At 40.3% G+C, this 13,593-nt stretch overlaps 1 protein-coding gene across 1 annotated transcript in view; it reads right to left on the bottom strand.

The window, feature by feature from the left end:
- LINGO2 (leucine rich repeat and Ig domain containing 2) overlaps positions 1 to 13,593 on the bottom strand; it is a 3,888,832-nt gene that overhangs the window by 1,877,105 nt on the left and 1,998,134 nt on the right. The gene's annotated exons all lie outside the window — the stretch shown is intronic.

Here is a 13,593-nt window from a genome sequence, read left to right as displayed (position 1 = left end):
ACCTCCGGTCATCCATATTCCGGTGTTTACATTTCACCACCCTGCCCCTCGCCCGCCCCGCCTTACTGCCCCACCGTCATTCCCTCCACGGACCGCTACTGTACAGGGCTATTGTGCCATGTGCTTTTCTGCCCCTCACCCCCACTCCAGCATGAGCACTAGAGGCAGACGTAACTTGCGTGATTCCATGTAGCGTGAACACATGGAATTACCCCAAAATTCAGTGAAATTGTGCAAATTTACCCAAGAATTAATCCTGCATTTAGTGTTTTCTTAACACAAAAATTCATCCTCGCATCCTAAGTAGACACGAGGATGCATTGTTCTCTATGAAATAGTGCTAAATGCAACAGAACATGAATAGGGAGTGTGAGCAGCTGCTTGTACTCGCGAAATGTGCACTTGCGGTGGGGTTTTCCCCAACGCACTCCCAGCATTTAGTGCTAATTCTTAGCGTAAAAGGCACCCTCATGACTAAAATGGACAAAGATGCATTTTGCACTAAGAAAATAGCAATAAATGCAACAGAACATAAACAGCAGCATGAGCATACCCCAGGATGAGCTACATGTGCTCTCGCAGTAGGATTGTTTTCCTCTTAAAGTATTGTTATTTACACCAGCAGGCATAATCACGTTATAGTTGGTAGTTCTGCACCACAGAGAAATGCATAATTACAGATATTACTCTGATTACTCCGGCGTAATTGAAATTCCACCCAGGCCTAGTGAGTACCCCTTTAAATATGAGAACTGTAGGGGCCTGGCCTGCACTTCTGTCAAGAGTTAGCAAGAATTCATCCATCCTTTCCAGACAAAAGGGGAGAGCTTCAGCAGACATTTACTGAACGGAGGTACAAAGTAGTGAACATGCTTAATCTAGAGGTGAGGCCTTGACAGAGATGGCAAAACAATGTGGACTGCACAACCCCAGTTAGATGAAGGATATTATTGTAAGAGAGGTGTGGTTCACAAACAAGGATTCATGTGATGTGAAGTGTGAGGCTTATAAATAGCAACCTTAGGGGCATATTTATTAAAGAGTTGCATCATCTTTGTGCCACACAGTGGGGTACAAGAGCGATGCAACTCTTCAGTTAGATTTATCAAGCCACATAAGGCTACCTTGAATGTTCTTGCGTGGCTCGATAAATCTGGAGTAGCGTAACGTAGCACAAATAGCTGCGTTGAGTTACTCTGCCCCAGGGATGTGTCAAGTTGGGGGAACGTGGGTGTTCCCACGAATCCACCCATGGATTTTGGTGCATTCCCAGATTTACCAGTACTGGTAGACCTGAGAATGTGCCAAAATGCTACTACTTCCCAGGTCAGGCGTAATGAGGAGAAATATCTTTATTTCACCTCAATACTTCCTCTTTCTATGTGTGCTGCATTCTGCAGCACACATAGAAAGAGGAAAATGCCTCTGAGTATTGCTTTTGTGCAGGAAGGTGTCACTTACTGTACAAAAACAAACCTGCTTACCCAGCAGGCACCCTTGCACCATGGTGCAAGGGTGCCTGTGTTGGAGCTAGTCAGCACATTATGCACCAGTGCAGGGAAAAGACAGGAATGCTCTGTATTATATTAAGTACTGCACATTCCTACACTTTCACAATCACACAGCGCAGCAAGTTAACTTGCTGAGCTGCATGATTGTTTTTATAAATATGGCCCTTTGTTTTTCATTCTTAAGTATTGGTAAATGCCCAGTACTTCCTCGGGCACAAAATGTTTGTGTCATGACCGGGAGCATAATCTATAAAGAAAATAAGATACAAAAAATATTTATATGTCTTTGCTGGCCCCAAATCATGGGTGGAGATAGATACTTCCTTTTCCTTGTATTGAATAACATATAACCAATCTCACAACGCCACATAGGGGATTCCCTATGTCACATATAGTTGCCCCACAAACAACACATGTTAGACATAATCAAGGGACAGCGAACCAAGATACCACAGGTTTTTACAAGGCACCAATTAATGAACATCTGAAAGGCTCTAAAGTGTCCAACAATCAATCAGGAGATTCGAGAGACACTTACTCTATTGATCACCACCTCCTCTATTGATCACCATCGACTGCAACTAATGTGGACTTCTTCCAATGATGGTTGGTGCTGGACTTAGGAGCATCAAGATTGTTAAGCTCTATTAGGAAACCTAGAAGATGTACAACCTTTCCATTTCCATTTCCTTAGAGACTGAGGGGCATATTATCAAGAAACGGCGTTAAAATTATCAACGCTTTAGCAGCAGAAAACTGCCGCTAAAGCGGTGATAATGGGCTTGATAATATATCTTTGAGAATTCCAATAGAAGCCCATGTTCTGGTGTCAACATGGGCTTCTACTGGAATTCTCTGCGGCATATTATCAAGCCCATTAACGCTGCTTTAGCGGCAGTTCTCTGCCGCTAAAGCGGCGATCATTTTAACGCGCTGCTTCATAATATCCCCCTTATGTAGGATTAGGCTCCTGGTATTATTTAAGCCACGTAGTTGGGCACCAACACTTCCAGGCATTATAAAGGGTATGAACATTTTTTTATTCCACCCAGTAACAAATGTGCCTGGACTGTATAACTATTGTCGCCAAAAAGATTGCTCTGTCATGTGGTCCGGGAATGAATTCAGCTGCAGCCCGTGCAGGTAAAGGCGGTGGGGCAGTGGGGCAGTGGGGCTGGGTGGAGGGTTGGATTACGACAGACGATAAAATAAATAATTTTCCCTCGTTGTCATCTGTCGAAATCCTCCCACACACAGCCCCACCTCCCCACCGCTCCTACCTGCACAGGCCTCGGCTGAATAAATTGCTCCTAGATGTGACTTTGGTGCAGTAGTCTGAAGATCTGCTTTGGAGAAGTTTAATCATTCGTTTTGTTTGTAATGCAGCTCTGCATAACCCTGCCGATTGACAGAGCACTTGCAACAGAGAGTAATAGGATAAGAACTTGCAAACCTATAAGTGGAAGAGAAATTGCATAAAAAGACACATTAGTGTGGGAGGTGAGAGCTATATAAATGGGTGAAGGGCATAAGTATTACCCTGCAGCATTTAAAAGATATTTATTTGTAGACAGCAGTGGCTAAATGTATATATAGAACAGTAGTGCAATATTAAAGTATGTAAGATTATGCACTTGTAATAAGCAGCAGTTGTGGGAAAGAGGATGCACACCTGAACCTAGTATTGGTGATTAGAATTTACCATAATGCATCTAGTAGTGGCGCAACTGATGGGTTTTATGCATTTAAGGTCAGCAGCAGTACAATATTGTGCAACAGTAGAAAGTCTCTGTCAGTAGGCATGAGCAAAGTGAGAGATTATTGGGCAGGTTTATTAGGAAATCCTTTAGTTTGGCGTTGAAAATTTGGTGGGAGGAACCAAGTCTAATTTGGGTTTAAAAGACATTCCAGAATGACGGTGTACTCCCTGTGAAAGTGTGCTTGTTGGAGGTCAAGGTTTCAGCAACAAAGTTTTGCACCATGAAACCACAGTTTTCTGATCCTACACTGGAAGTTAATGCTGCACAGTTTTCTTTGTAACAAACATTCACCACTTGACTGACCCTTTTGCTCTTTTAGCTGTTGATATAGGTGTCTGTGTTTGTGAGTTTGTACACAAGAGTCACTCGTTTAACTGTCTTTGAATACGCCATGCCTAATATTGTTAGAGTAGTGTTTTGCCGGAGGTTGTTTTTCATCAGCAGTTGTGCTCTGAAGTGGGGATACGTGATTGTAACCTGTCGGCCCTACTTGTGTCAGGATGAGATCTTTTATGGTTGTCTCTGTAGGTGGCATGTAGACCGTTTGACCCTTCACTTAACTCTGTCAAGTTTCTCAGTTGGGACATCCTCCTGAAGTCTTGATAGATCTTGTACTTAATAGGGTACAAATATAGGGGCATATCAACAACAACCGGCGATAATTATCTCTAAGCGCACTTAGCGCTGGGATAATTATCGCCGGCTAGCGTGAATTTTTATCGCTGAGATAGCGTGCTATTAGCAACGCTTATCTCAATAGCGATAAAAATCCTCACGCTAACAGGCTAACGTGAGATTATCGCTGGAAACCCAGCGATAATCTCACGTTACCTTGTTGATAGGGACAGGCAAACTTAGCCATGATATCCTCCTTCCATAGGATATCATGGCTAAGTCAGAAAAATACCAGACGTAAAAAAGCAGCGTTAACCGCGGTTAGTGCTGCTTTTTTTGTCTCTAAAAGGGTTAGCGACATTCTTGATAATAGGAGAAATGTCGCTTAGCGACATTTCTCCTATTATTTTACTCTGGAACGCCCCCTTTGCATCTCATTAGAGATGCAAGGGGAAGCGTAGAGTAAAAGGGTGCTAACATGCAAATTTGCATGTTAGCACCCTGTTGTTGATAGGGCGCTAGTTTAATCTCTCCTTTTTGGGCTTTTAAAGCCAAAAAAGCAGAGATAAATCCCTTGTTGATATGCTCCATAGTTTCCTAAGTGTTAATAGAGTGTTTGTGCTAGTTGGGGCATGAACTTATAGGGCTGATAGCATTGCAGAGAATGTTCAAGTCAGTTCTAACATCATGCTGCTGGCTTGGTGTCCTTTCTAATCCTGAAGAAAGGGTGCTATGTTGTTGTCTAGGTTGCTGACATAAGTTAGTCTTTCTGTAGTTGTGATTTTCAAAAGCACTATCCTGGTGTATCCCCATCTCATGAACTCTTTTACATTGGCTCCCAGGACCCATGTCTCTCTCTTTTTAATCTGTTCCTCCTTCTAAATAGCATGTGGGTTTCCGAAGATGCTGGGAGTATTTGCGTTGTGCAGCAATCACTTATTACTTGGGCTTTCGACACTTTACATTCCCACTGGCAAACTTGTGTCTGCAATTGTGGGATTCTCTGGTGGTGGGGAGCATTTATACCTTCCCAGAGCCCAAGTAAGTGCGGTTGGTATATTCGTGATTGTGAGACAATAGCTTTTCCTACAATTTTGTTTAGTAGGGTGGAGCAAATCTTATGACTGTCCAACCTAACTTGAGTGAGTGAGATAACAATTGTGGATTATACTTATGTGGGGTCTCTTCAGAGAATTTGAGCGTAGTGCCCTCTTTCCATCCTGTGTGAATTATGGCAATGTTGTGACATTGGGGCTCACCAATTAAAGCTGTGAGATGATAAACGCATTTACACAGAAAGATAGACACATGAAGCAGCCAGGAGAACCAATAGACAGATAATCTTAGCAACACAAGTGTACTTGTCTAAACCTAAACCTGTGGAGCAAGGCACAGCTGCCCTGTCTGTGACTGATTGGGGCCAGCTCGGGTTTCTGCAACAGGTGAAGGGTAGCTCTGCTGTCTGTGACAAGTGAGGGATTGTTCTGCTGTCTGCACTGAGTGAAAAATAAGCTGGACCAGTGACGGATGGCGCCACTTTAAGTGGCAAGGGATCATTTGGCCTACTACTTTTATCAATGGGCGAGTGACAGCTTATTTCCAGTCGCATTGCTCGTGTGTTCTCAGAACCTTGACCAGGGGGAACTGGACGGAGCGATGGGCCTTACTACCCTCTTTCGCCAATCAACATAGGAAATAGAATCAGAGTCTGCAGTCTGCTGAATCCTCCATGTTGTCTGGATGGTTATTTTACATTGAATAGCTGGTTATTCAAGGGTGACATATGACCCCATCCCATTAGGCAAGAAGTATGAGCTGGAAGTTAGGCTCAGATGTCCCTGGGGCTCCTGTCTTGCTGTTGAGGAGGGCCCAGCTGACGACATGGATAGCTCACAGCCTGTGCTGCCAGCCGGCATCTGTAGAGTAGGACACAACGGCATTAATATGTATGTACAATATGTAGCGTCACTGACAGCATGCCCTTTTTATAGCGCAAAGCCTCACCCCAGAAGTAGATTTCACAGTAACCATTTCAAACTAAGTTAAGGTCGTACAATAGAATTTCAAAGAAAAGCTCAGTACAAGTAAGGCACAAAAACCTCTACTTTAATATGCAGCAAAAAACACTTCACACAAGGTCTGACTATGGTTATTTACAAACTTTACTACATAACCAGGGCCATTGGAACTATGCGTCAGAGGAGGACCAAATTATGCTGCAGGGTTGACTAAATTATGAGGCAAAAAAAGGGCAAAGTATGCCGTGTAATGCGGCACATTTTGTGAAAGTATTACTTCATTATTTTGTCCTTTTTACATATGAAAACACTGCCTGGGGAAAGATTTCACTTTATGAGTACCGATTTAAAATCCAACTACAGCAATAATCGACTGAGAGATCACCAGTCAACATTTGCAAAGGGCATTCTGGTGAACAGGAACACATACCGCCATGCTTGTAGTAACTTTTGATCTGTTTGAGCTACAAACACTTTTTTTTGTTGATATTTGCAGATTATGATGCAGTTGATGGATGGTGTAGCAGATGCAATAAATCCATAACTATGCGAAAAACTCTGCGGCCACAGATTTGCAGAATTCCAATGTCTCTGCCCATAATCAGGGCAAAGTCAAAATACCATGAGATTAAAATTTTACACAGACCTGCCCACTTTTGAGCTCCAAATACTCTTGGATGAATCAAATCATTATGAATGGACTTATGTGTTTCCAGAGTCTAGCAAAAGTGGCGTAACATAGATGTGGTGGGCCCTAAATTAAGAATGATAAATGGCCCCCAATTCCTTGATTTTGTAGCAAAAACCTCCATACTCCTGAGTCACTGTGCCACTGCACCTTCTGCATTATTGATAGCTGCACCCTGGACACAAAATCAATATTTAACTAGTCAGTTCAGAATAATTTCTGTACTAAATTGTGAGTGTAAAAACACCAAACTCCAAATCTCTATCTTTTCCCAATTGGAAATTATACTTAAAAGATGTTTCAAGGCATTCCCATTGTTGACCTATGGGAGAGACAGTTCCTAGCAGTAGTGAAAAATGAATCTAGCAGTTTTTCATTACCGGGACATGTAAAACTCAAACGTACATGTCCTACCTTTTAAATACAGTGCACCCTGCCCATAGGGCTGCCTAGAGCCGACCTTAGGGTTGACGTATATGTAATGAAAGGGAAGGTTTGGGCCTGGCGTGTAGGTTAACTTGCAAGGTCAAAATGGCAGTTTAAACTACACACACAGGCTCTGCAGTGGTAGGCCTGAGCCATGTTTAAAAAGCTACCGAAGTGGGTGGCACAAGCAGTGCTGCAGGCCCACTAGTAGCATTTAACTTACAGGCCCTGGACACATATAGGGCCATATGTAGGTAGCATAACAATTACCGATTCATAAATACCGAATTTTACCGATTCGGTATTTATGAATCGGTAAATAGTATGTAGGTAATTAATTGGTAATCATTACCGATTCGGTAAATATCGGTATTTATGAATCGGTATTTACCGAATCGGTAATGATGCATCCCTTCCCATTGATTCCTATGGGCCTGGAGGCCCATAGGAATGAATGGGAAGCCAGTTACTATTACCGATTCGGTAAATACCGAATCGGTAATAGGGGAGGCATTATCATGGGTGGCAGGGTGTCACATTGACACCCTGTTGCACCCCTGATTCGTGCATGTGTGCCCATGTGGCGCACATACATGCCCTGAGGGCATGTATGTTTGCCACATGGCACTTCACAAATTGCACAAAAATGCTTTTTTAAAGGTATTCGTCATTTGCCATCAACTTGTAGTTGGTGGTAAATAACGAATCCAGACACCAATTATGCACTCACTTGTGTGCCCCCTACATAGCATTTCTGGATTCGGTATTTACCGAATCGGTCTTTTACCGATTTCTTAAAATTCTGATTCGGTAAATACCGAATCCAGAAATCAGCCACCTACATCTCAAGTGCCTCAATACCGGTCGGTAACGAGATATTTACCGAATTTCGGCCGTTACCGACCGGTATTTGGCTTCCTACTTATGGCCCATAGTGCACTTTACTACCATTTTATAAGTAGATTAAATAAGACAATTGTGGCTAAGCCAATGTTGCTATGTTGTAAGTACAGAGCACATGCAGTTGAGCACTGGTTAGCAGTGGTAAACCGCCTACAGTCCTAAAGCCAACAAAAATGAGGTCAGAAGAAAGGGAGGAGGAAGGAATAAAGTTTGGGGGTGAACCTGCAGAAAGGGCCAGGTCCAACACTATCCAACAAAGAGCAGCTGTGGTCCAAGTCTTACATTCAATAGTTTTACTTAATCGTACATTACCACCATTCGGGCAAAAATTGTATGATAAAGCCTTATTGAGACAACCCTGTACATTAGGCTTACCACTCTACCTACACATTGAAGAGTGTGCGTTTCACTGTGATTATTGATTCTATTTCCTGCAGGGCGATCTTGTTCTCTTGGAGTTGACTGTACTGAGGGTGTAAAGTTAGACTGCAGGTCTCACTTATCCTAGCTTAATCGAGATGCTCCCTAATTGCTGTCACTTACACCTGTGTTGGAGGCAACGGAAATTATGGTCCTTAAAGAGTTCGAAATAAAATAAACATTAAATTCTAATATTGCTTTTCACAATTTATTTGACAACCTGAAGGGTTGGTGAACAAATGAAATTATGCAGCAAAAATCTACCAAACTTGGTAGGACTGTAACAATTTTTGTGTCTTTAGATTCAATTCAGGAATACCACCACTACATTTGCACCAAGCACATGCTGTCACCTGACATTCACAACCCTCAACACATATGATGAGAGGTAACATCTGAATCAAGGGCAAGCTATCATTCCACATTCACAACCATCAACACATGTCAACACACAAGTCAAGAGGATATAGTGTATTTTGCTTCTAACTGTGCATCAGCATATGTTTACGTGGCTAGGTAAACGTAAATTGATCACTGACAAGGCAAAGATGTCACAGAGAGTAGAGAAAGCTACAACACTTGAACAAAGATAGAGTTTAAAAAGCACTGAAATACAATTAATGCTTATACAAAATGTCAGACCATATAGGTGCACAAGACCCTTAACTCAACATGGGGAAGGCCTTGCCAGATGCACTAAGTTGTGGTTGACTGTTGAAGGTGACATAAGAATTGCGCATAGTGATGTGATGGAACTTTTATAGAAAAGAAAAATCGTAATTGATATAGTGAGCGAGAACGCCAACGGCACGTAACACACACCAGTGTTGTCCAAGACTGCTAAGCAAGTATGAAAGATTTGATACTGCAAATTCAGAAAATTTGGTGACAGGCAGAACTGTAGGGCGGTCATTACATATAAAAGGCAGATGAACTGCGACTGTATCTTTAGGCGCCAATCCCTCATGGGCTCAAATGATGTCAACTCTAATTCCATCACTGAAGCCTCCACAGAACAAAATGGGACAGACGCCTGCATGATGAAGACCATGTTAGGCCTAAGAGCTTAATCACTCTCCCTGCGATGTGATGTCACATGCGATGATCTGGATGTGATACTGAACTGTGAGAAACGGATTGTCTGGGAGAGATAACCCCGCTTGCTAGAGCGGTTGTATGTCAAAATGTCGTGAACACCAATACCGTGTGACACAAATATCGTGTCAAAAATATTGTTTACATAAATATTGTGCTTCTATATCTATAATACAAATGAAAAACATATTCTTTCAAGAATATTGTGGAAGAGAATATCTACAGAAAAAGGTAAGAATAATAGATTTTGATAAATATCGATTCTAAAGTCATTTATTTAAAATAGTTAGGTAAATAACATAATGTCAAATAAATGGTTGTAAAAATTTTATTTAATTGTATATATGTGTGCATGGGTAAATATATATTATATTTACATACATATATATATATATATATTTTCCGAAATAAAGAATGACTGTTTGCCTGAATTAATCTGCTTCAGAGTGCATCTTTAAACTGAATAAACATTGCAAGCATATATATGTATATGTATATATATATATATACTTAAAATAAATATAACAGCAATAACTCAACAGTTTTTTAAATACATTTGATTTTAAATATTATCAGTAAAATAAAGTGAAAATTAACAAACATATATACAACCAACAAAAATATGAAATCTAATTTAAATATTAAAATGCAAATATAAAAATAGTTTTTATTAAAAATGTAACACTAGATATACAAATAATATACACATATATATTAAAAAACAACAATATTTTAACAATTTCCACTCCAAATGTCGAGGTGGGGTTTCTCTGACCCAGTTACAGCAGATTTCTCTTTTGGAGTGGCTAGAATCCATGTTCTATGTGTCCCAAATTGACTTACAGGGAAAGGGGTCCAAGGAAAAACAGATTCTGGGGTATGTTGCAGAGGTGGGCAGGGGGTATTTGAAAGTAAAAAGGGATAAGAGATCAAAATATCTGTCCAATGATTACACCTGCTTAACTCTCTGCGTTTGCTGCAAGGGCGCCCCCCCCCCCCCCTTTTCGTACATCGGCTTCGTCCGATGCAGATGCCGCAAGAAATGGACAAGGTGAGAGAGAGATACCAACAGGAAGAAAAATGCTTGAACTTATTTTCTTCCCTCCGGGGTTTGTTTGGTCTGTCTTTCGTAATGCAAATCAAAGGTGCAGGTCAACAGATCCTGAGGTGAATGAGGACAAAAAAATGAAAGAATACAAATAAAATATTCTAACAATTTACAAAATGTACAAAAATAATATTAGAAGAAACAAAACAATGAAAAATGCATAACAAATATTAAAGTAATAAAATATTATACATATTCTTTGAAAAAATACATTTTTCTAAAAATAATATAACCTTTTTAAATAGCAAAACAGTTAAAATACAAAACAAATAAAATTGAACAACAATGTAAAATATAATATAAATCACCTCTAGCCAACATTATGGAAACTGTTTAATTTATGAGTGGTCAGATTTACTATTTCTACTCCAATTTACACAACAGTAAAGAAACCATTATACATTGGAGGGGTTATATTTACTATTCCCACTCTGATGTAAGCAATAATAGGAAAAGCATTGACCACCAGGGAATATTTACTATTTCCACACCAATATAATCAACAATAGGGAGATTATTGGACTTCGGAGGGGTTACATTTACTATTCCCACTCTAGTCTAATCATCAATAGGGAAAGAGTTAGACTTTGGATGAATTAGATTAACTCTTCCTACTCCAATCCAAGGCACAGATTTATCAAGCTTTTGTGTTGTCCGTGCGTTGCGCAACACAGCACAGCCACAACTCAAACTCTTCAGTAATATTTACAAAGATATGCTTGAGGCAATTTGCGCCACCTTGCGTGGTTTTGTAAAGAAATGTAACCCTATCCAGTGACTTGCGCTGCATTACGTCACATTTAAAGCTGGGAAGCGTTCCATGGGTGAAGCATGCAGGTGCATTCACCCATGGATGTGATGCAATTCCAATTTTACTGAAATTAGTAAACCTGGGTCTGTGCCAGAATATTCCACTACCCCAACCACAGCGTAACAAAGACAAAAATTATAGGTAATTATAATTGTATTCATTTATTTAATATCCCACCCAACACCCCTAGAAACCCAACAACCAGCTACTACATTATAAACTACTAACTAAATAAAAAAATAAAAAAATTACACATTTAAAATTGCAAACTATATTTTAAAAAATAATAAATATTTTACGGATGATCCTAAAACCTAACATTAATATACTAATACATATTTAATTGATTAGAAAACAGTATTTACTACAACTACATTAAAAAAACAATATTAACTACAACAATATTTTTTAAATACTATATGCAAAAAACTATATTCTTACCTTAGGTATTCTGTTTCATGATATTTTGGTAGTGACAACATTTTTGACATGGTATTAATGTCGCAAAATATGTTTTTTCGATATTTATGTCATTCACGCTAAAAACCCGGAGTGCTTTACTGTAGGTAAGACTTTTTACTGTCCTTTTGATTCATTTTCAGTAAAAAAACACACATGCATGTTGTAAGGAACAATGTACTGACATATTTTTCATACATTATAAGTTTGGCGCACGCAGAATTTATTTTTAGCCAAGTGCTTAATTTGAGCCGGTGCTTGCCAGTGGGGCCCACCATCACTTATTTATTTATCCTCATCAGACATTTCCCAAGAGCAAAAGAGGGAAAAACACACAAACGGGAAATAAGGAAGAAGAGAAAGACAGAGAAACAGTCACCAAGGGAGAAAGCAGGAACCTGCAAGAGTTAGTTTACTGGCGAGTGTCTGGTAATGGATTAATGAGGCCTGAGATGGATTCAGGACTACACAGCATTGGTATTCTGCACGCTCACATTTAATAGTGCCGCCCGTGTTTCTGAGCAGCACTTTGGGCACCGGCACTCATTATGTTACTAATTAAGCCTGGCTTAACCTGATTGAGAACATTTCACAGCCGTTCAAAGAGATCTTAACATTGTAACAATATGCACACAAAGCTACACACACAGAGATTCCATCAGTGAGCAAAATATTTAGGCCCTGATTTGCTATTCTTTCTTGTCGATGCTCGCGCTCCATGATGCACAGCAGCATACGTGGCAAAGCTGATCAACATTTGTACGCAAAATATTTGTGGCACAGAACACTTCCTACAAGTGCACCACAAAACCACTTAGTTTCACTTAGCGTCAAACCGCTGATAATGTAAGCAAAGGAAGAGGTGTAACTGGCGGCAGCAGCATAGATACCAGCTGGGTTCCACCTATAGCAAGATCTAGTAATGGAGCAAAATCTGACTATTTGGGAAATATTTGCATAAGATGAAAGCTGACACAAGCAAAGTGCAAAAGGAATGTTCCTACTTAGTATTATATGTATATATATTGTTTTTTTTTACACATATTAAATGTTTTGTGGTGGGGATTGTCTCATCATTGAATCTGGTAATGTATGGTGTCCTTCGAGTAGAAATCTCATGCAACATTTTACACCACACAAAACAGATTTATTTGCATGAGTGCTGCTAAATACATCATTAGTGCATAACTTTTGGCTAATATGTTACCCTTTGTGCAACGCAGTGCAGCAAATTAAAACACAGTGTTGTGCTGCACAATTGTTTTTAAGTCTGAGGCTTAGATGCAAATACACGGAGGGCCATATTTCTGACTCGGTTTTGCGTCACTCTTTCACCAAGCGATGCAAACCTTAAGTCAGATTTTTTTAGCCACGCAGAGCCACTTTGCATGCCTCTGAGTGAATCCAAAAATTTGGAGTAACGCAACGCAGCACAGTTCGCTGCATTGAGTTTCTCTGCCCTGCGAAGGGATTCATGGGCATTGGGTGGGTATTCCCATGCAACTCCCATGGTTTTTCATAGCATTCCCAGATTTACAAGAGCTTGTAAACCTGGGAATATGCCAAAAAGATATGCCTCCCCAGGAGAGGCGTAATAAGGAGAAATAACTTTATTTCTCCTTTTTACTTCCTCGTTCTGCAGCATTCACAGAAAGAGGAATATACCTCTCAGTATTGTTTTTGTGCAGGAAGGTGTTTCTTCCTGCATAATAACAATCCTGCATGCAATGCAGGCACCCTTGCACCATGGTGAAAGAGTGTGGTGTGTTGGCGCTAGGG

Source organism: Triturus cristatus, chromosome 2_2 (assembly GCF_964204655.1).
Source record: "Triturus cristatus chromosome 2_2, aTriCri1.1, whole genome shotgun sequence".
In the NCBI taxonomy this organism is placed as follows: Eukaryota; Metazoa; Chordata; class Amphibia; order Caudata; family Salamandridae; genus Triturus; species Triturus cristatus.
This window is presented reverse-complemented; position numbering and strand designations above follow the sequence as displayed.